This window comes from Scomber japonicus, chromosome 11 (genome assembly GCF_027409825.1).
Source record: "Scomber japonicus isolate fScoJap1 chromosome 11, fScoJap1.pri, whole genome shotgun sequence".
Classification (NCBI taxonomy): Eukaryota; Metazoa; Chordata; class Actinopteri; order Scombriformes; family Scombridae; genus Scomber; species Scomber japonicus.
In genome coordinates this window covers 8,921,056-8,944,597 of record NC_070588.1, presented here as the reverse complement: position 1 = coordinate 8,944,597, position 23,542 = coordinate 8,921,056, and the positions used below count along the sequence as shown (strand labels likewise).

General features: G+C 39.3%; 1 protein-coding gene across 2 annotated transcripts in view; it reads left to right on the top strand.

Annotated features, from left to right (window-relative positions):
* The window catches only part of adarb1b (adenosine deaminase RNA specific B1b), a 118,534-nt gene that overhangs the window by 74,668 nt on the left and 20,324 nt on the right, over nt 1–23,542 (top strand). For both annotated transcript variants that reach the window (XM_053329010.1, XM_053329009.1), the window contains one exon: nt 3,357–3,391. The gene's annotated coding sequence lies outside the window, so the exon portion shown is untranslated. The remainder of the gene's footprint in view (nt 1–3,356; nt 3,392–23,542) is intronic.

The following is a 23,542-nucleotide window of genomic DNA, read 5'->3' as shown; positions in this document are numbered from 1 at the left end:
TTTCTGCAGGAACTTCTCCCTTTTTTTTCTTGTTTTTCTATTTCTCTTTCTGCTCAGTTTAACTTTATGTGCTTCTTTTTCTAATTTCTAAAAAAACAACAACCCTCAAACCTCAAATTCACATTTTAAGAATGTTTTATATCCCGCTGCAGAAGAGTTGAGCAGTAGTAAAAACAGCTTCACTGACCTTAAAGGACCCCAGTTAGCTCCATCGTTTGATGCGAGTACTTTTTTTTTTTTTTCTTCACCTCATCCTACCTTTCTGCATCTCCCTCTCTTCATCTCCACGTCTCTGGCTTGCTTTGCTTTATTTCTTTATCTTGCGTCTTCACTCGGGGGTTTTTCTCTAATATCCTCTGCTCTAATTTCCTTTACTCATCTCAAGCTTTTATGTCTCTATTTCGTCCTCGCCCTCCTCTCTTATTCCTTTGCTATCATTTCTATCCCCAGCTACTGTATATCTGTACTGTATAAGCTTTGGAGATTTTTGGCAGTGGCATTTTTTTCTGGGACATCTTTTTAACACCCGCCTGTAGACTTACTGTTATTTTTAACCAGCTCTCTGTGGGCTTCCTCTTGAATTTAGCATTTCTTGAATAAGGAAGGGTTCACATGTCACCTTGGAGACACTGGTAAAGGAAGGTATCAACAACTTATCTAAATAATTTACATGATTTTATACTGGCACATGTGGCACAGTGATAATAAATCTAGCACCACGATTTATGTTTTAGGACTGTGAGAGAAGGGAGTGTTTCAAGTTTCTGGTTCCAGCCTTTTAAGGCCTCTCTACACAAAGTATTTGTTCAAGGTTATTGGTGTCTCTGACGGAGGTTTGAAGTTAGTGTGATCATGATACCCGTAAATGTAGAAGAGCATTATCCTGGCTCTGCTGTAACACCTTCAGCCAGGTCAGTTGTTTAGAGACGACTTAAGTTGAATGAAGTGGATGAAATCGAAAAAGGGGCCTTTTGAAATGAAGCTCTCCATGTTTAGAATAGCCAAAGACCTTTTTAGAGTGCTCTGCCTCTCCATAACAACAGCGTGATCCATAAAAAAATGCTGTATCTGTAACAGTGTATAAAAAGGGCAACAAATCCTACACTGTTCACTAAATGTAGATGTAAACACCCCCTAATCCCCTTAAAATCCTCCAACATCACTTTAACCTCATGGTCATGTTTTCATCTCAAATCCAGTATACTGGAGTTTAGCCAGAACAAGGAAAATCATGTTTCTCTCCTAATTCTATATGATTGCACATCAGGACTATGGACAGCCAGTGTGCAGGATATACAATGCACTGTACATTTTACATAATAGAGGATATACTTACTGTCATCACTGTCTCTCCATGTTATACACTGTATATAACTCTTTGTGTTCATGTTGCATGCAGCAGACTGCAGTGGGTGCAGACTGCTGTGCTTAAAGCTGGAGTGCAGGACTTTTATCTCCCCCTCCTGGTAGTAAGAGTAATTACAAAAACACTATCGACATGCTTGCATCATTAGTGTCACACAATTCCTGCAAAATGACTCTTTCACCATCAGAATTTGATCTATTCGGTCTGATAAAGTTTGGAAAGTCTAGTGGAGCCACACGATTAAATAGTTTCATCCCCCTTCAAGATAGCTGAGAACTGACTGCAAATGAGTTTGCTCAGCTGGCCAGTGTGGGAATGTCAAACCAAACACCAGATTAAAAACTTTGGTTTTCTGTTAAACACAGAGAGATTTATCTGCCGATCATTGGCTTAATCAGAATTGTATGAACTTGTTTGGAAAGGGCTTAAATGTAACAGACGTTCATCTATATGTGAAAGTTTTGCACTGTACTGTAGGTTTAAGAAAAAGAAAGCCTGTTTTACAAATAGAGCCTTCTACTAGAGCTTAGATTGAATAAACTTCAGATAAACATCTAAAATCATTTGTTGCACTAAGTTATTCAGATTTTAACTACCTTATTAAGCAGAAAACATGCTCAGCTCCCTTCACCCAGCAGAAAATGCTTCTGGAAAAAATTCAACAGTCTCAGAGACATTTTTTGCTGGGGAAAGCTCAGCAAACAGTGTAACAATACCAAAATAAACTTTCAGTTGCATAAAATCTGAGCACAGTACAGACCTGTAGCAGACATGTGTCAAGACTCAGAACGTCTGCTGCAGTAACACGTCACTCAAGCTTAGAGACTTTCCTCAGGCTGCTGTCTATTTCTTGTGAGTTACCACGGTCTCTAAAACCTCTTTCCTTCCTCATAGCTCGCTCCACACAATGTTAGCAAACCACAAATTATAAATGTTTTTCTTTATTGTTTATTGATGATATCGATCAGCAGCTGTCACTAATTGTTATCATGGAAACATGGGTCGTAGCTGAGATTCATACTGAAAACAGATCTGCACTGTTTAAGCAAAGGGCTGTTTTTGTGAGGTTGGCTTGTTTAAGGTAGCAGTGAGACAATAAAATATGATCCAGAAAGTCCAGTTAGAATGAGATATTTCTGCATTTAAAGTCTTACCACACCAGAACACTGCACATTTAATATTCACAGAAAGGATCTTAACAACAGAAGGTATCACAGTGCCTTCCTGGTATTCATCCTGGCTCACTGTCAACATTGATGTTAGTAGTAATACCTCTCTTCTACAGTCTTAGACCATTAATCCAACCTTGATGTAAACTTCTACAGTTTCTAATCTAAACTTCCAGTTGACTGGTGCCACTTTGGTTGGTGGAAAAACTAAACGTCCTGTCTTGTCGGCTAAAGTGGTTAAATAAACAGGTTGATGGTCAATCATTTGAAAGAGAGAATAAATGTGGTTATATGTTCACTGACAGTCGATGAGGTTATGTGGGTGCAACTTTTGCTTAGCGTGTAGTCTATTTACAGTCAAGGGAAAACATTTTAGCATTATTTTTATTTAAGCTTTGCACGTTGGTCTGGTTCTGATCACTGGTCTGTACACAAAGTGCCTACATGACCAGTACACATCTCTGTATATGGGCATTGTTTGTCAAATATAATGCTTACAAGGAAACCTTCAGCAATCAGATTATATTTCAAGGAAACATTTGAAAAGGTTTGGAAGCTGTAATCATAGATTCAGTTTCAATAACTGGAAAAAGCCAAATTCCATTTGGAGCATGAATCCTAGTGTGTGTACCTTCTCTTGGCGTCTGTATCGGCCGCTAATTTGGATGCACTGTGTCCTTGAAACTGTTTTACTGTCAGTAATCCAGATCTTTTGTCAGTGACTCTGCGGTCAGCCAAAATCTCTGCTGTTTACTTACTTAGAACTTTACTTACTTACTTCTCTCTCTCTCTCTTTCTCTCTCTCTCTCTCTCCTTCCCAGGTTTTTCCGATCACTGACATCACAACAAGTTAAAGGTGAGTGGATTTTTTTTTTCTGCCTTTTGCATATCTGTTGTTTGAGTCACTTTTCTTGAGACTCTTTCTTCTTACTTCACTTTTTTGATATGCTATAGTATAGACTTTATGTAGCCTATACTACTTTTCAGCTCAACTAAACTTTCAACCATGATTAAGAATCCCCTGGGACATGTTTGAAGACATATAAAGATACATCCTCTCCTCTCTACCAAGTCCATGATCTATAAATATGAAAATATTCCTCCTACTTGGAGGCTTCACGTTTCCATATCACAGTTGTGTAAGTTGTACGGTGAACCAATATTGGCTTCAAATCACACTCTTTGTTACACATCTTAGACTCCGATTTAAGGTGCGAACAGAGAGACTTTCAGCATGAATATGAAATAAGATTTCTTTTTTTTATCAATCTCCACAGTAAAGGCCAATCATGCAAGTGAATAAATAAACTCATGTTTGAGTGGAAGAGGATTTAAACAAGTAGCAACAATCAACAACACCTTTTAGTATTAGGTGGTCCCTTTTCATCCTTATATTGGAGCTTGGAAGATGTTTGATAGTTGCAATTGTGCAATATCACCACTAGAGGGAGGCAGAGTAGTTCTGTCTTAGTTGCTGCAGGTCCAGGTCCTCATACTCATGTTGCAAGAGAACAGTGTGCAAGCAAAAGAAATAGAAACCTGCACGGGTGGTTTTATTCATTATATATTATATATTATTATTTAAGATCTGCTTCATGCTTCAAGATGTGATTTGAGCTTTTCTAGATGTTACTGTGTGTGTGTGTGTGTGTGTGTGTGTGTGTGTGTGTGTGTGTGTGCCTGTGCCTGTGCCTGTGTGAACATGAGCATTTTGACATAGTATTCAGTGCACCCATGTGTGTTTTTCGTGCAATAGGAGCATTAAAGATACCTTCAACACAGTGGTACAGTATGATTGCAGAAACGTGATGAACTGAAAAGCGGAGAACAGGGATCGTCATGGGGGGTGAGATTGTTTTCTGCTTGTTGGAGATGTCAGTTACTTTGACGAGTGATGAGACAGGTATAGCCAGTGTGATTCTGCTCCCTGTGTTAATTCACAAACCTTCTGAAAACATGAATCTCTGCTGGCCCCCCCCCCCTCCTTCTTTTTCACACTCTATCGCCTCCCCGCTCTGACTTCTGATAGGGCAGACATGGAGTCAACAGAGTAGAGGAAAAACAGCGAGAGGAGGAGGAAGAGGTGGAGGAGGAGGAGGAGGAAAGTGAGGGAGGGATGGAGGGAGGGAAAGATAGTTCGTATACAAGGGAAGGACTAAAGTAGAAACAAAGACACGCTGCAGGTGTGTGGAGTTGAGCATTTTGAGAATATCATTAGCTTGACAGCACAAACTGGACAAGTGTGAGAGCGCTGGCTGACTGAGGTGACGGACAGGTAGACCATGTGTTGGTGCTTACAGTGAGATCCCAGCAGCTGAAGTTTGATTTACTCCAGGTTCATTTAGTGCAGTTAGAGAGGGTTTTCGGTTGATTTTCGTCTCGGTGTAAGTCTTGACCAAGCCATGGCCCTTCTTACCAACGGCGCGCAGAATATGGGCTCCTATTACTGCCTCATCCGACGCAGGTTCAAGAGGAGACGCAAGAAACGCTCGGAACGCAAAGGTAAACCCCCCCTCGCAGCAGCACTTCACAGACCGGCAGTGTTGCTGAGCTTGCTTGTTGCATACCTTTCAATTTTTACTAGTAACTGGCCAGGGAAGAGAGCCGTGCACTCGCTGTAATAAACAATTTGTTTCACTTATCTGTCAAGTTTGGGGTTGTTAATGGCAACAACAGACTGCTGTAAAAATCTGCTTTTGCTCCTCTGCACAAAATACTGACAGTGCCTCACAGCTAAAAGGGGTTTAATTCTTCACTGTGTGTTTTTCTATAGCTACACAAGCCTTTATAAATTAACTTTAGACACTTTAAATGGTAAATGGTGCATTTTCTCTTTTCTTTGGTGATTTCCATGTGGAGAAATGTCATTAAATTCATCTGTATTTTACAAGAAATGTACTTTTTTCTTGATTTGTCTTGTTGAAATCACCATAACAGCTTTTTGCACAATAATGTCGATACTGTAGATGATACAAGTGACATGTAGCTTAGTGATTGCTGGTCAAAAAGCATTTTACATATGTTTTTAAGTGATTATGTTTACAGTTTATCATTGAAATTAATATATCATATTGATTTTATATCTTAATACATAATTGTATCATGGAAAAACAAATATCCAGTCATCAAACTTAATGTTAGTAATGATATTTATAACTTTGTTTCTTGAACTATAGACATTAAATGTAAATAGCAGGTGTGTTCATATGTGTGACTAACAAAACATATATATATAATATATAATATATTAATATTAAGTATTTTTTGTTTTTCTCATACAGCCATAAATTAAATATATGTCCTATGTTCATGAATATTACTGGTGTCAATGAACAATAAGAAACACCAGAAAACATGAATATCTTGAGTCGTATGCTAAAAAGCTGGCAATTAATTTGCAAGACAGCAAGTTGCAATAGTACCCTCTTTCTCTTTCAACTATATATTCATCATTATAATATTTCAACTGCAGATTTCTGTTCAAAAGTAAAACATGTGAGTGCAAATCCATCATTCTACTATATCTGTTTTAATTAATCATATATATATATATATATATATATATATATATATGTATTTTTGTGTGCAAAGTAACAATTGTGTTTTTTAAAGAAATCATAATTATTTATTAGCAGATTAGAGATGCATAACTATTTTATTTAAGTGATATGGCCCTTCTTTGCTCTCTCTCTCTCTCTCTCTCTCTCTCTCTCTCTCTCTCTCTCTCTCTCTCTCTCTCTCTCACTGTCACTGTCACTCTCTCTCTCTCTCTCTCTGAGTGAGACAGGTCTATGTCTATGGGTAATTGAAGTAGGGTGATGGGGAGCCCCACGGTGGCTCTAAGCTTTTCTCTCCTGAGTCTGCTGCTCTGCTTTAGGGATTAGCCTAACAGCAAAGGTAGTAATTACTTAGGTGGCCACAGCTCACTGGCAGTATTTGCCGTGTCTCAGCCACTTGCTTTGACACCCTCCGTTCTCCAATCTCCCCCTACACCCACCTACCCCACATCATCGAGTCGGGTCCATTCATCCAAGTAAACCCACCACTGCTGATGCTGCATTTTTAGCCCCTCATTCGCACTCCAGCCCCCTGCTCACTCACACACTGACTACGTCCATCAGCATTACACAGGTCTGTTTCCCACCTTTTCACTCTCCCTTATCACCATGGGAATGAAAGTGGCACTTTTTCAACATAGGGGAGAGAGAAGCGATGACTAAGCAGGACTTTGGGCCAGTGTTGCTCTGCTCGCTCACTCAGTCAGCTTTAATGCCCTGCGCTGGGAGCTTCCCTGATAAGTTGCTTAGTACTTCAGCTCCTCAGAGTGCTCGTGGGTTAGCGGCTAATGCTAGCGGTGTGGATGAGGTCACATACTTACAAAAGACAATCATCAGTAGAATAATGTGACACTGACTCAAGAAAATCTCTTCACTCAGTTCCCTCGACAGTGAGGTCAGAGTCAGCACCACACCACTGGACTGGATAATCCATTAAGTGCAGATTAGTGTCTTCCACAGGGACACTTCAACGTGTCAATACAGGGATTGACCAGGGTCGGCGGTTTGGAGAGCCACATCTGAAACCACTGGTCCACACTGCGCCCCTGAACACAATTCATACAGAATATTAATTTCACTCCACTGACAAGAGGTCAGTTTAAGAAAAATGTGGTGTTGGCAGCTCACTTTGAAAGTTTAACAATGACTCTGTGTGTCTGAGTGATGAATCTGAGCATAGAGACATCGTCCCAAAGCTCCCTGCACAGTAAGAATTTGACTGAGCGTTGTGCATCGAATCCAAACGTTAACATCTACGTGACTCAGCACATATCCAAGAACTGAAAACACTGAAACTGAATGCAATCCTTAAAGCACTGCCAGTATGTCTGCAGCATCATTTAGACTGGATATATTTGTATGGGGCAGGTGGGGTGATTTTAACATTACCTGCAGTCAGTGATTTAAATCCAATCTGAAGCACCTATATGGGTCATTTTTTACCCCCACCCCTGCAATAATTGCTGCTGCAGTCACCTAATGGGTAGGTAATGCCTATAATTTAAATCCCATCTAGAGCAAAGTCCTTCTATTTTGAAATGTATAAGTTCCTGCAACAACTCAACTTTCGCAAGATTTCAGAGTGAGACTTCTTCCTGATTAATACTTGTTCAGGCACAATAACAAACAGACCAGATCAAGCAGTAGGTTACACAATGTGTTTTATTCCTCTGTAGAGACCTTTGCATAACGTTGTGCAGTTGCTCTGAAGGATTACACTGCAGCTCTTAGCTATTATTAGTCATTTAATCAGAAAATGATGGGGAAATAATGCTGAAGTTTCCCTTTTAAGACTTTTTTGGGAACCGATACAATGACAGAAAAGATTTAAAACCATCAGGAGTGCAAGACCCTGTAAAAAAATCTAATAAAGCTGTTATCAGATACATCTACATACTGTACTGTAGGTACCAGCTGCTGAATGTAGATCAATTACAGACCACATTGTGAATTTGGTTAAAACACTTTCAGGAATGAGGATTTAAATAAATAAAGAGCACAGTGATTTCCCTTTTTTAATGTTAATCCCTCACAAGCTGAGCCCAAATAAAACATTTTTAGTGTAATATTAATTTACAACTCACATACAAAGAGAGTTCAGTCAGTCTGTACTCTGCATGCCCCTGCAGGTGTTTTCAATTTCTTGCTGATTAGACGTCTGCTCAGATTGAACATGTGCAGTATTAAACATGTTTTTTAAAGTGCTTAGACCTTGATAACCAACCAAGCATTTCCAACCAAGTACCAAATATGTTTTCACATGTTTGTTACTTTTCGAATCAAATTGAAGATTGACAGGTCCTGGTGCTAGATCATGTGACATTCAGCTTCACCAATCAATGTCTTACTTAAACATCAGTAGAGTTTAAATGAATGGATGATGGAGCTTTTGAGATTTCTTGCCTTGAAACCTAATTTTTCTCAACCATTAATGACTTTTTGTTCTTCCTTAAATCTTATCAGAGCTTAACTGACTGCTATTTATCTTCTATATCAAATTCTGTTAATTCAAATGTAAAAAGTGTACAGTACTCTTTGTTCTCATTGTATTATAATGTCTTGTACCTTGATTAATTGTATGCAAAAACAACATATTATTAATGTTATAATCTGCAACTCTAATACAAACCTACCTTACGTATAGTGTTGATGTAACCTGCGTCCATGTAGATAATCATATTTTTACCATTGCTTTATAAGTGAATTACCATACAGAGTAGTTACTTTCAAAATGCTGAACTTAAGCATATCTTCCAAGTAATAAGTTCTTCGATGCATCTCTCATAAATGTGCCAAGCCATGACACTCGTAGACGATGCTTTCCAATGGGCCGTATATGAAATATGGGAAATGGGGAACAGAGAGCTTTTCTGCCATGCCAGCGAAATCTCCAAAATGAGCTTTTGTAACTTGAATAGGGGGACCGAGAGAGAGAGAGAGAGAGAGGGGAAGGGGGGGTGTCTGAATCGCCTGATGCTCACAATCCATCGCTTGTGGAAAAGACTTTACCTACAACAAGGTTCATTTTCTAATCTTACATCCTCTTCCTCCCTTTTTCTTTCTTACTTCATCTTTCTTTCCCCCCCTCCCTTTTCTAACCATTCCTTTGCTTCCTACCTTTGCTTTTTCTTTTCATATGCCGTTTCAATTATTCACATATTCATATAGTCATACATTTGTGTACTTAAAAGGATTTAAATTGTATCATTATTACCATTTGTGAGATTGTATAGCACTAAATATAGTTTCTTAATTGATTTGGTTGTTTTTTCTCGTCCTCTGAGAATAACCTAAGCTTCCTCACGTACTGCCAACACAAAGAAAAAATAGATGTACAGCTTCTATAAAAGCTCAGACAAACCGATTAACATTTCTCAACAGCAACAATGGAAATCAAATAGAAAACATGGGAATATTTATTTATCTGACAAAAAAAAAGAAAAAGAAAAAAGCTGTTGATTATGAGCAGCGCCTCATTTATTGGCGTAACATTTTCAGGCACCACAAACACAGCGGCACAACTGTCATGATAAGAAATGAGTTGTGTCTGCCTGTCTCAATGTAATTAGCCTTGATTAGCATGCTGCTAATGACTGCAACAGACTGACAGAGGAGGAGGGGGTGTTTGTGTGTGTATGTGGGGGGTGGGGGTGGTGAGGACATTGTAGCGAGACTGCACAAACAACCAAGGTGTGTTAAGCTGGCAGAGAGACACTTCACGGCCCGAGAGATTTGTGTCAGCTCCTTTTATCACCGCGGAGATAAACTTCATTAGTGCAGTTTTATGTCAGCGTAGATTCATATGGATATAAATATTGAAATGTTTTTTGCTCATATCTTAGTTGCTAGCTGAGAGGAATTTATTTTGAGGTAATGGAACAGGACATGTAGTGATAAAAATTGGATTTTCACAAACAAATGTATTATGTATAAACCCCCTCGCCTCGCAATACAGAAGAAAGCTTAATTTCAAACTTTAGCGTCTCAACCACTGAAAGAACTCAACCACAATTCATGTTGGGTTTTTTTTATTGTGTTTGTTACAAAGTGTTAGCTCTTGCTGTTTTTCCCCTTCCCACTCTCTGACTATACATCTGTCCTCCTCTATTCTCTTCCCTCCTGCCTCCCGACATTCGTCCTCTTAGGGGTCCATGAACACTTTCCTCCTCTCTGTCAGCTGTCACGACCTTTTTCATCTGGCTGAGGTTTCCCACCCTGTCCTCTCCCTGCTGTCCATCATTTGCTTCTCTGCCTGACAGCGGCGAAGGCACGAGGTGTGAAATTCAAACTCCCAGATAAGAGTGTCACAGGCTCAAAAACACACACACACACACACACACACACACACACACACACACAAAAGTATACGAATGGGCTCATGTCTTTGTGCAGCATTTATTGTCAAACTTCCACGCCCCCTCATACACACACACCGACACATTTGTAGCATACACGCTCACAGATCAGGATCATGGTGTGTCTAACCTGGCCTTGAATGTGACAAATGGTGTTCGAGGTGAGCACAGGTCATCCAGGCGAGGAGAACATGACAAGCAGAGACAATAAGAGTGCAGGGTGAGATGGACAGAAGAAGGCAGAAGAGAAAGAGATGAAACATTTCAAAAGTTAAAAAAAATAAAAACTGCAAAAGCTGCAAGTTTCTGTTGATTTCCAAAACTCTGCAGAATACTCTGGAAGTCGACATGAGTTGCATTAGTGTTCTCCACAACAACACGACTGTGATAGAAATCAATGAAACACTGTGAAGCCTGTTGGAAGAATGTTGGCAAACTAGAAAAAGTAGTGTAGTTTTTAGGCAACTGTAAGATTTAAGTTACTCATGAAACTTTATTTTTTATGATTTTAGGCGTGTAGTTTCAGCAAGTTTCTTCTTTGAATCTGTAATGAAGTTCAGGCTCTGTAAATGCTGCACAGATGTCGTACAATGTGTGTGTGTGTGTGTGTGTGTGTTTCTATATATTTGCGAGCGCACGTCAGTTTTCAGGAGCTCCCGTATATCTGGGTGCTCCGTCGGGTGCATGAGCATTGAGCACAGCAGTGGTGGTCCGCCGTGAGCCGCACACGCTCATGCATACACCCACACACACACACACACATTCGCACACCTCCAAACACACTCAGCCATACACCCAGATCCCCACAGGCGCTCTGTGCCTATGCTGTGTCATAAATCAGAGCTGTCAAATAGATTTTACAGCTCCTAGTGAAAAGAGGAGAGGCAGCCACCCAACAACCTTGAAAAAGATGGAAGAAAGCAAAAGTAGAAGAGTTTTATTATTATTAAATGTGATACCTGGATCTTACGAATCTTTAAACAATGATGCAACAGTTTGTTTTTTTTTACTGCAGAGAGTTTGAGTGTACATGAGAGAGAAGTTTAGTGGTAATCATGATGTGTAACACTTTGTTCTAATTGACTGCGACACAAGCGAGCGCCAGCCACAAAATCAGTTTGATTGCTTTGTTTTCTTTTGGAGTGAGCTGAACTTTTTACTTCCTATCACTCTGGATGAGGAACAGCTGATTCATTGAATTGAAATGAGGAGTAATCTCTATGATATCTCCTCATTTCACTAGAAAAAGCTAAATAAGGTAGCAGCTGGCTGGAGGGAGGTTCTGGTTGAGTTGCTGTTGGGTATATGTTATGTCATATCACAAGAAGATAGCAAGTACTCATCCATCTTTTTCTTGAGTGGTTACATCTTCAGTCTGATATTTAGTGCACAGCTGATAAGTACGTGGTTTGTTTACATGACGTTAACAGATGTGCATATTTAATGGATTCGGTGTGGATAGAAAGTGTCTGATGTTACACGACCCCTCGTTGTTAGGTCACGGTGTTACAGCTCTGAAAATCCATACACTCCCTGCTCTTCCAGTCCTCAGTACACACATGTTTCTGCCATTTCCTTCCTCATTACTTTAGGTTTTCTGTAGACACTCCAAAGTGCTGATTGCCTGTCCCTTTCACTTTTGTCTTTATGCTTACCATTATGATTGGGATGAATACTAATGTCAGGTCTGGATTAACTATTAATGATTTTATGCTGCATACAGTTTTCTACAGATGTCAGAGATGAGCACAGTAGGCACAAACCTGAGCCAAATCAAGTCTCCTCATGCATATACCAGGGTGTTCAAAACAGACAGGTATAGCTGCCATCTTTCTTTATGTCTCTTCACATTAGCAGGACTTTGATTTAATTTTTTTCAGAAGCCGAGCACCTTGAGGTGCCGTGCATCCTCAGTCAGTGACCTGGCTAACATGGATACAGTCAGTGACTCAGATTTTGGGTTGCCAACCTCATAACAGTTTACAAGCTAATTTGGATCACTACTCGTACGACAATTAGTGCAAATCATGATGGAAGTTTGTGTCCGGTATGGTTCAACTGTGGTGGTGCCCATCATACTGGTGTTTATTACTCCATTAACAAGACATTGTAATAAACCTTGTAGGAAGACTTTATTATGTTGATGTAAAGAAAGAAAAAAAAAACAAGAAGCCAAATTATGGTGCGTTATGTGCCAGACTCTTCTTGGCTACAACTAGTTACTTCCTGGAGTCTCCATTGGTTGCCTGGCAACTGCTCATAGCCAATAAATATTTTGGTTAAATAGCAAAAATTACCTTTATATGTGCTGATGAGTTCTGAAGGGATTAAAACAAACACAATATAGTATGTTCTTAGGTCAACTTAGAGGTAGAGGAAGGTTTGTGTTTTTTTAACAGAGCCAGACTGGCTGTTTACCTCTTTTTATGCTTAATGGTTTAACACAGGTTAAGAACCTGATGACCACCAGATCCCTTAATATACTTAATGATAAACTCAACCCTTGTCACTTCTTTACTTTTACAGAATCAAACTTCTCTACAAACTCTCTTTTTTCAGACAGCGAATACGTTTATTCCTCAACATGTCCAACTTGTGCCTGAACTGTTCATTTTTATCCGAAAACCTTCCTCAATCTGAGCTCGTCCAGTTTAAATTTGCCGCAGAGCTGATTGGACGAGTTTCATGGCATGTCGGCGTCTGAATGGCCGCCTCTTAATATGCAGAGTGGATGAAAGCATGTACGTCTTGCAGTAGGGCTCAGAAGGCAAATCGCTTTTGGCAGACTAATTCACTGGTCATTAGACGGGCCAAATTGAATAATGGACTCTGAGGCAAGTGTGCATGTGTGTGTTCGTATGAGTGTGTGTGTGTTTGTCTGTGTGTGTGTGTTTGATGAGACAGGGAGGGCGATGTTGGGTGGCCGTACTCTGTGGCCTCCTTACCTTGGCCCATCAGTTTCAATCAGGCAGCGCGACAGGCACTCCCCTTCCTAGCACGACACCTCTCCATTAGGCCACCCAGCACCCACACGTGTACTCCATTAAGGTGCGTCACCTGAGGAGGCAACGGAGCGGAAGAAAGGAGAGCGAGGAGAGAGAGGAGAGAGAGGAGAGAGAGGGGACGGCTCGGCTTTGACCACACAGAATAAAAAAAAAAAAAACCCTGATCCCATTTCTATTAAAATTCCTCTTCCCTCTCGCTTTCTTGAGGTTAATCACTGGGCTGCCAAAGCTTTATTGGGAAAGTAATGGGATTCTGGGAGGGCGACAGTAGCACTCACTTATCTAACATCATACATGGACAGTTAACAACGATCCCCCGCATTCCTCCTTGTGTCGCTCTCTGTCTTTATTTTATGTTCCTCTCCCTTCTTCTTAACTTTTAAGTCTTATTGCAACATCTGAGGTTTGTTTTTTTTTTAACTCATCTATCTTTTTGACTCTTAAAGGAAAATTCCTGTACTTTCCGAGCTTTTGGCTACTTCCACACATTTCCTTACCTTTCTATCTGACTTTAGATCATAAAAAAAAAAAAGATTTCCACACTGGAAATGATCTTGACTTAGCTTCTTCTCATGCATGCTGAACCCAACCTCCTCCAGTCTATACAAAGAGCTTCCAGATTGGATTCAAATATAACTTAATCTTTGTGAAAAATATAAAAAACTGTTTGTAGAAAGCGTGGAAAGTGTTTGTTTCTCCTCGTCTTGATGAAGTCATTGAATGGCAGTTAAGAGAACCACTAAATACTATCACTATGACATTAATAACAGGCAGGAAACACATCATCTTGATTTGAAGTACAACTAAAATATAACGCGTCATATTAAACAACAAATAGGCCTGCAGTGTTCCCATTAAGAGTAATGGCACCTTGTTAAAGTTAAATAGGCCTAATATGGTCTGTGATGTGATTTTTGAGGATAAGGTACAGGGATGAAATGGATCGGAGTGGTGACTCTGCCTGGTGGGCCTATCAGTCTGTGTTAGGGCTGCTGAGAGGGCTGTCTCATAGGCGGGCTCTCCTGCACCGACCATTTCCCGCGGCCATTTGTCTCTGTCCAGTTTCTTTCCCTTTCCTTGCCCTCTCTTTTTTTTCCTCCCTTTCATCTCCTCCTCCCTTTCATCTTCGATTCCTCATTTTGGACTCCCAGACTTGTTCGATCTGTTTTTCCTCTCTTCTCTGTGGCTCTGGGTTTTTTGGTTTTTTTTTTTGCCACCAAGACAATTGTCCTGTTTTTTTCCATCTTTTCCATCTTTTCCTTCTTCTGTTGTAAACAAGGTTTCAGGTTGTACCTCTATCAATGGAAGGTAGAAACATTCATTTAGTTTTTAAATAATTTGTTTGTTTGTCACATTATTCTGTCAAACACTTGATTCTGATTGGTCTATTTATTATATCACTGTCCAGAAAGCTTTAGTCAATGTAACGCTTAGTGAATCAATTAACCCAGTGAGTCAGTCAGTTTAAGATCAAACAGGGTTATTTTTCAAGTCAGATCAGCACAAATATATCTGTTGTTAGTTATTGGCTGCATGAAACTTCACTGATCTATAACATATGTTACATTAAACTGGAATAAAGGCTCCTGATATCATTATATATGAATAGTAGACAGGCAGACAACACAATATTATTTGTCATTAACACAACCTTTTTTGTCATACACAGCTTTAGGCAAGGCAAGGCAAGTTTATTTGTATATCACATTTCAACAACAAGCAAATTCAAAACATAAAATGCATTAAGACAGGATATAAAAGCAACACGTGGCATTTAAATACAATTAAAAGTGTTATCCCTTACATACTGTTCATATTCTGACTCATAATTAGTCTCTACGCCAATTCACATTCATACATTCCCTCATTAGTCATTAATACATGTTTGATTATTCCTTAATGAAGCTGTCAGAGAGCAAGCAGAGTCTATTCTATTTATTTATGGAAAAAAAGACATTATTTTATAGTCCAGGGAGAACCTTTTATAGAATATAAAGAATACAACAACATGTTTGAAGGGTGTTTTTTATTGTACTTTTAAAATACTGTGGGTCACATTGGGAAAAGTCTGGCTGAAAAATGTGTATAGGGTGTTTTAAAATGTCTCAAATGTAATTATGGGTCAAATTTGACCCTGAACAGTATGTAAAGTTTAAATTGGAAATAAAATAGAACGAGACATATAAGAACATAACCTCCTGATTATCACACTGAATAACAGTTTCATTTCACTTCATTCATTCAGTCTGACTTCGTGTTCATATTGGCTTTGTTATAATCAGTGAGTGACAGATCTGTTGGGCCAGTGTTTTATGATTGGAGTAGTTACAATCATGTTTTTCATGATGATCCAAGAAATACAATGATAATAGTTGTTAGAGAAACCCATAGAGCAACAACCTCAACCATGCTTTTCACCTTTTTTGTCCATTTTCTGTTTTTAATTTTCATGGATGTAGCTAGTGAACTTACTGTGTTAGAAGACCACACACCCATAACTGGCTCTAGTTTTGTTTCCTCAACAAACAGAAAGAGCCACCAATACGCACAAAACCACCATAACCATATAAACTGAAGATGTGGACATGATTCACAAGTCTGGAACCAGCTTCTCATTATATTTACTCCATATATAAAAAAAGAAGCTAGATAAGGCCAAAACAGTACTAAGTAATCAGAAAAGTAGATATAAGTTTAGTGCACTTTAATGTCTTTATCTAACTGTTCCCAACACATAAAAATAACATGTCACACAGTATACTACTAGTCAAAGTCAAAATAAATGAAACACTAAGCTCAGTTCAGTCCATTAATATCTTCACACAATCCCAAAAATGCAGTGAAAGCTCTCAACTAATAAACAAACCAGTTTTATCAGATTCTCAGTGAATGCAGAAATGTGACCCCAACATTATAATCAGGAAAGAAAATGTCAGGGATCAAATCTGAGTTTTAAAAAAAACCCATAGCTGAATAATTCATAGCTTTAATAACATAGAGTATGTGTTGGTTTCTGAGCAACATGACGCTTCAGATCATATCTTCTTAATTACTCAACTAGCTTTTTCAAATACTTTCCTGTGGTTGGTCTTACAGTAGTTCAACTTTTCTTTAAACACAGTCAGACAGTTATCTAATCTTTCTGGCATTCACTATACTATGTGTCAAACTCCACGTCATTTGTAACTGCGCGGCTTAAGTCAGACCATATAAAGCCATTACGAGCAGATGTTTACCTCTGGTTTCCTTGGAGGTGGAAGTTGTTGGCACTGCTTGCCCCCCCCCCCCCCCCCCTCCACACCGCCCCGTCTCATCTCGTATTGCTCCAGAAGAAATAATGTGTTTTTTAGACATAAATTTAAAAAGTGAGACAAACTGAAATGTATCTTTTTCTTGCACAAAGTTCTCCTGTTGATTTGCAGCTGCAGCACATTTTAGTGACACAGATTAATGTATGACACATATTGCCAGTTGAAAAAGAACAATGACTCAACTTGTGCTGAAAAATCTGAAGGAATAAATATATTGCTTACCCTGCTTCATAGCTCAAACATTTATATCCCTTTTTTTTGTTATCTGGCCATCTTTATATCTGTTTATTATGTGAGTGTGTCCATCTAAAAAGTGTTTATATGCACTGTTATGTGTATATGTGTCACTTACGTCAGCCATCTGCACCCCAGGCTGAGCAGTCGGTCGCTCTGGCCTCGATGGAGACAGGAAGCGAGGGCAGCCGTTTAGCTGCAACCAGCTCTCTCTGGCCCACTACCCAGCCCCGTGCTCGCCACCATGCCTCCGTCCCTCCATCCCTCCATCCCTCCATCCCTCCATCCCTCCATCCCTCCCTCCCTCCTGGCTCTGCTGCTGGTGCTGGAAGGAATCATAGCCACTCACTCTGATGATTTATGACCACACCTGAAGCCCTGCCTAAGTGTGTGTGCCTGTGTGCCTGTGTGTGTGTGTGTGTGTGTGTGTGTGTGTGTGTGTGTGTGTGTGTGTGTGTGTGTGTGTGTGTGTGTGTGTGTGTGTGTGTGTGTGTGTGTGTGTGTGTGTGTGTGTGTGTGTGTGTGTGTCTGTTGAGGAAAAAAATGAAAAAATCAAGTAAGAAAGAGTCTATAATGTATGTGTGTGGGAGAGAGAGAGAGACAAGTGTGTGATAGTGAAGCTGTGTGTTGTTTTTAAAGAAAAAAAAGATGGAAAAATATATGAGAGGAGTTTTAGGCTTCGAGCAGAATGATCAAATTTGAGGCTGTGTGCTTTTGGGGACTTTTAATTTACGTCTTTTTTCACATATTTTAGTCTATACTATGTTGTGCTCATGTGCAGGGACACTATTATCCCCGGCTGGCCTTTATGACCCGGCCTATTACTGTCTCCTTCTCACTCCTCCATGAACCTTGACTCTGCCAGGCATCTGAAATGCAATCTCCCATAAAAGCCATCAAATAAAAAATTCATATTGATACTCTCTGCCTCTGCTTTCTCCACCTTCCCCTTCTCTCACCATCAGCGGTCCATGATGATAAACGACCGACTGTCAGATATTAAAGTCTGGAACACAATAAAAGACTGACCCCCCCCCCCTACCCCTCCTCTTTCCACACCTCTTCATGCCTGCAGTTCTGTTTTCTCAGTTTCAATGTTTTGGGGGAAAATATAAGTCCATTATAAGCATTCATCTTATCTTCTTATCCGCAGTGAGATAATAAAAGTGCAACAGTTACAGTTACAGCTAATGTAAATTTAAGAACTTGTTTTAAGTAGTTTTTAAAGAAAAAGTATAAAACATCTCCTGTTTGTGAGAATCTACTACAGAACTTAACTTTCTCATATAGTGAATTAAATATCTTCATGTTCTGACAGACGGAGCTTTGGGAAATCATAATGAGCTTATTTTATTTTTTAATGTTTTATGGAAATACAAATTAATCCACAAAATAAGAGTTCATTTCATCCCTAATTCCAATTAACTTCAAGGGAACGTGTCCAGTGTTGGATTTTCTTTTGTAATTTCATGGTAGGAATTGTTTCGTAATGAAGTGTTTCTGGAACTTTCTAACGTCAACGACCCCTAAAATCACACAAAATTAGACCACTGATCAGATTTTTGCTTTTAGATGTTGTGTACGAAACCAAATAGTTACACATTCTGTCATTTTTGCTACTTATGGATGTAATTATAGTGGGGAAAAGTGCTGGGCGACCGCTAGAACCTCTTCATGGGCCCCTGGTGGTCCCTGGACCCCACTTTGACAACCGTAGTTATAATGTACTTCAATCTCAAACACACCAAAACCGAATTTCAGCCATACACCTCTATAAATGATCTGTGCCATAGGGGCTAAAAAGTGGCTGTGCCTGTTTTTTTCCCTCTTAACTCCCAGCTGAGCCTTTTCTGTTGGTCCATTAACCAGGAAGTCCTGCATCCCACCGCAAACCACCAACCAAAAACAGACTGTCAGCCAAGCTAGTGCCCTGCTGCAAATGACAAAGGATGATTTGATGCTGTGGATCTGATAATGACTGAAACTTGAATTCAACTAAAACATTTTCACCGTTAATATTATCAAGCAAAAGTGGGAATAATTTATTTTCCCTATAATTACATCTATAAGTAACACAAGGGCAGAATCATGGGTTTCATATAGTTGCTGCATTACCAAACAATTAATACCATGAAAATCACACTTTCCTTTGAAGGTAATTGGGAGTAGGGATGCAATGAGCTATTATTTTCTAGATTTAACCTGTTGTTTTTCCATAAAATATAAAAAAAAATTAAATAACAGTAGATGACAGCATTTTTTAGCAGTAGGTTTAGCAAATGTTTGTTCAAATAGACTACCATAAACACTGAGAGGATGTTCAGCTTCACTCCATATTCAACTTTACACACAAACTTTTAGAAACTTTAGCATACAATTTCAAATTATACATCGGTGTCAAGTGGAAGACATATTAAAAAAAATAATAAGCATCAAACTTGAACCACTGACTGTACAGACGCTGTTCATGGACACTCTAGATGTTCAATAACAGTAACAGTAGAAGATCACAGTTAGTAAGTTTGAAAAATGAAATAAAATCATATATTTTTAAAACTTTTTATTAGAAATGTTGTAGCTTTTCAAAGTACAGGTTTGAAAGATCATGGTCAGATCAACATTGATTGTATTTTTCACCTCGTCTGTCTTCATTTGACATGTTTTCAGTCCTGAAATGATTTTCCTTTAAATGTTGAGTTGCCATTCATTCACAAGGTCTTTTTTATTTCATTTTATTTTTCACAAGTCTGTATCTGTAGCTTTTTTTCTTGATGTACTTGACTTTACATCAAAGGGTAGCTATATTGAGTTCAACACATTTCTTCTGTGCTTTTCAGTTAGTCTGACTTTGTTAAAACATAGTTCAAAAAGCTGCATGGGTGAATTTACAACAGAAAAGTAAACTCAGAACTTTAAGCATAGTGAGAGTTACTTACCGTCATCATTTCTGACCTCGACCACGACAATCAGACTGAAACATAATTCATTTGAATAGGGAGCAACACTGACTTTAAAAAATACAAGTACTTACTATTTACCCTCAATTCGCACATATTAAAATAACTAAAGATAATAGTTTCTAAAGAAATCACAGAAAGTATACACAACAAAAACATAGACAAATGTAGGTTTAGAGCTGCAGAAAAGAGAATAAATCATTCTGTTCAAGAATTCCTCTAACCTACACTTGGATGACGGAGAATGAGGAATGCTTTTACACATTGGCGAGCAACACTGAGCTCACAGACAGAAGTGTGTACACGTCTCTGTTTGTGTGACGATGCATGCTTTGCTTTTGTGTCTGTGACTGTTTTTAGTGTCAGTCAGCACAGCAAGCGTGTCAAGCTGCTGAAAAATCTGAAGCAGGAGGCTTTTTTTGTCTTTTAATATGCTGCTAATGTAGTCTGGGTGACAGTAGTAAATTCCCTCTATGGGGACGAGCATTAGTTGGTGTCACTGTCGACAACCGCAGTCTGAAAAATAACGGGAACAAGATGATCTATTTCCATTAGAGTTGCGTTAAATGGGTTTGTCTGTATTTAAAACTGTGACTTATTCATCCAAATACACACACACGGAGTAGACACATACAAATCTACCTTTTTAATACTGTCAAATGGTGTAATTTAAGGCCAAGCATTCAGTGGTTTCGTAGCCTTAGTAGGAACCCCATATAGATAAAAGACTACAAATAAAAGTAAAGGAGAAACATGCTTTCAAAGCTCTAGTGTCTTCTCCACTGACTGTATAATCACAGGAAACCTTTTACCTGAGGTGACAGTACAATCTAGTTTACAGTCAGACCAATCAGAGGCTATCATCCTGTCCAGCGACCAATTAGAAGCCATCATCCCATCAGTGGTGCAATTGCTGTGTCATCACTGATACTAATTACAACTGTGTCTCCTTGTGTCCTTTTTGGTGGTATCACCTGCTATAAATGCTATATACAGGATTTGTTATTGTGGCATTCACCATTTTTCTTAAACTTACAATGTTCTCTTAGCTACCGATGAAATTCATGGTGCAGATACGTCCATAAGAGTCATGAACAGACAGTCTCTATGATGAAAAAACACAAATTTGACCTGAAATCATAATGCACCACATCAGTATCGTCATCATGGTTTCTGAATTTACTGTGAGGCTATTTTATGATTGCTATTGGCGTATTTGGGCACAGCAGCGTATTCATGTCAGTAGTTGTAGAGAAAAATCACTCACTTCAACAGCAGCCTCGGGGTCTTTCTACAGGTCTCCATCCAGCATCATCTTCTGTTAAAACCTGACTGTGTAACATCACCTACTGTGGGCTATAACACTCTCTCCTCTAATATCTCCGTCCCCCCGTCGATAGAAAACCACATTCAGGTGAAAATATTGCCGCTAAACATGTTAGTGAAGGACATGAGCTAGAGTTAGAGATGTTCTGTGGTGATGGGAGAGGGGAGAGGGGAGAGGGGATAAAGCACCAATACAACAGAAATCAGAAGATAGATCAGACAGCGAAAACAATCAAATCAGAGAAACTGTACCACACAAAAAAAGAGGCAAAGAACCCTTTAAATGTAAAGAGACAGCTTAAAGATATTGCCATGAAAAAAAGGCTGAGTGCAGAGAAAAAGCAGGAATCTAAAGTAGAGAAGAAGTAGTCAGAGTTAATACAAGCAGTCTGTAAAAAGCCCCCCCCCCGTCCTAGTGAGAGCAGATCCATGTCCCGAGCATTTTAAGAGCTGTCCCTTACCATTTGCAGAGAAAGGTCAGGTAGATAAAGTAGTGTAAAGACAGAAAAGGCAGATATTACCTGATAAGGCACAGTTAAGAGTCCCAGATAATCCCCTTTATACCTCCGAGACAGAACACAGAGGTTACATGGGGATTGTAAGTCGGCGAGGTAATTCGGCATCAACTATTTATTTTTTTGGATCATTTGCTTTGAGACAGAGCTGAATGTAACAGAAGCACATACAGAGACCTTGGAGAGAGAGTTGCATATAGAGTTCAGCAAAACTATTGATCACGATGACTGGAATATGTGCCGGATAAAAGAGGCAGTTCAAGGGAAAGTCCTGCTCAGTATTTCAATGCGTCGCTAAAGCCGTAATGCATTTTGAGAGTGTTTTTTTTTACACGGATGTATTTTCTCCTTATGCACCATTTCCACAACAGTTTACCTTGCATGTTTTAGCTTAGCACATATGAGTATCCAGTTGCAAAAGGTGCTAGTGCTACTAATGCAGTGCATGCCAAAATAGATTTTTTATGTTTTCAATTGTTTTGAATTATTAAAGGTTAAGCTCTTTGTGCAAAAAAAAAAGATGATTTATTCAATTATTTATATCCTGGCTTTCAATGTTTCTTTTTTTTCTATTATTTCAAGTTCTAAAATTGGTCTGAAATAATTTTGTCAGAATATGACTTCCTGCAGTGGCCCTCCACAGGCACTTTGTTTGAGACAGTTCGAACCCCACAGCCAGCCAAGGGCAGACCTTTTCATCGCCTTCTGTTTTAGAAGAGATAATGATTCTCTTTTACTTGGAATAGGATTGCATTTTCTATCTCTCTTGTCCTCTATTCTTCCCCTCACCTTTACCTTTCCATCTCTCACTCCTCCTCCACCCCCGCCTCAACCCCGCCGCCTCCAGTCAAGTCGGGCCCGCTGCTGGTGCTCCCTGCGTGGTGGCGATGCTCTATCGCGCCGTCACAGCGCAAGCGAAGGGATGAGAGACAAATCAAAAGCACCTTATTTCCCCTCAGTCCCTCTCACCGTGCCAGATTGAATTTGAGGTTTTTCATCTTCTTTCTCATCTTTCTCTTTTCCCTGCCTCCCTTGGCGTCCACTCAGAATTACCTGGAACCAAACCGTCTCACAACTTGATGACGCAGTATCGTTTATGCATGCGGGGGGGGGGGGGGGGGGGGGAGATAGTCGGCAGCCCCTCAGTGTTGATTCTTTTGACTCACTTTAAAATCCTCTGCCTCTGTCATGTGTGTTCAAAAAATGGTCAATACTGAAATCTATCAAGTATCCTGCCTTACTTTTACCAGCGTCTTATAAATCCTCATGCATGGAAAATGTCTAAATTGGTTTTTCATGCTATAAAGTACCAAAAAAGACGAATTTGTAAAGGAAGTGCCTTCAGAAAACAGCTTTTTTATGTTCGGCAACTTCCATTTCTTGGGCAATTTTGTTGGGGAGTGGTGTAACTGCTTTAAATTCCCTAAATCGGCAAATGTAGACCATGAATTGTGTCTAGATCGTGTTAGCAAAACATATTCTCAGCTATGTAGGGAGTCATTGGTAAACATTATGCTGTCAGTCCTGGAATATCATTTCCTTATATCGACAACAGAAGAATATGTAATGTTATGATGGAAAGTGTTTGCTTACCATCACTCAGTTTACATGTACTTACATAGAAAAAGTGGGGTGAATATTTTTGATGTTTGTATTATAAAGCTTAGAATAATACCAAGAAGAAATCACACAATTGACAAAATTAAAGAATATGGTGCTGCTTTCTAGGGTTTATAGCTATCCCTGT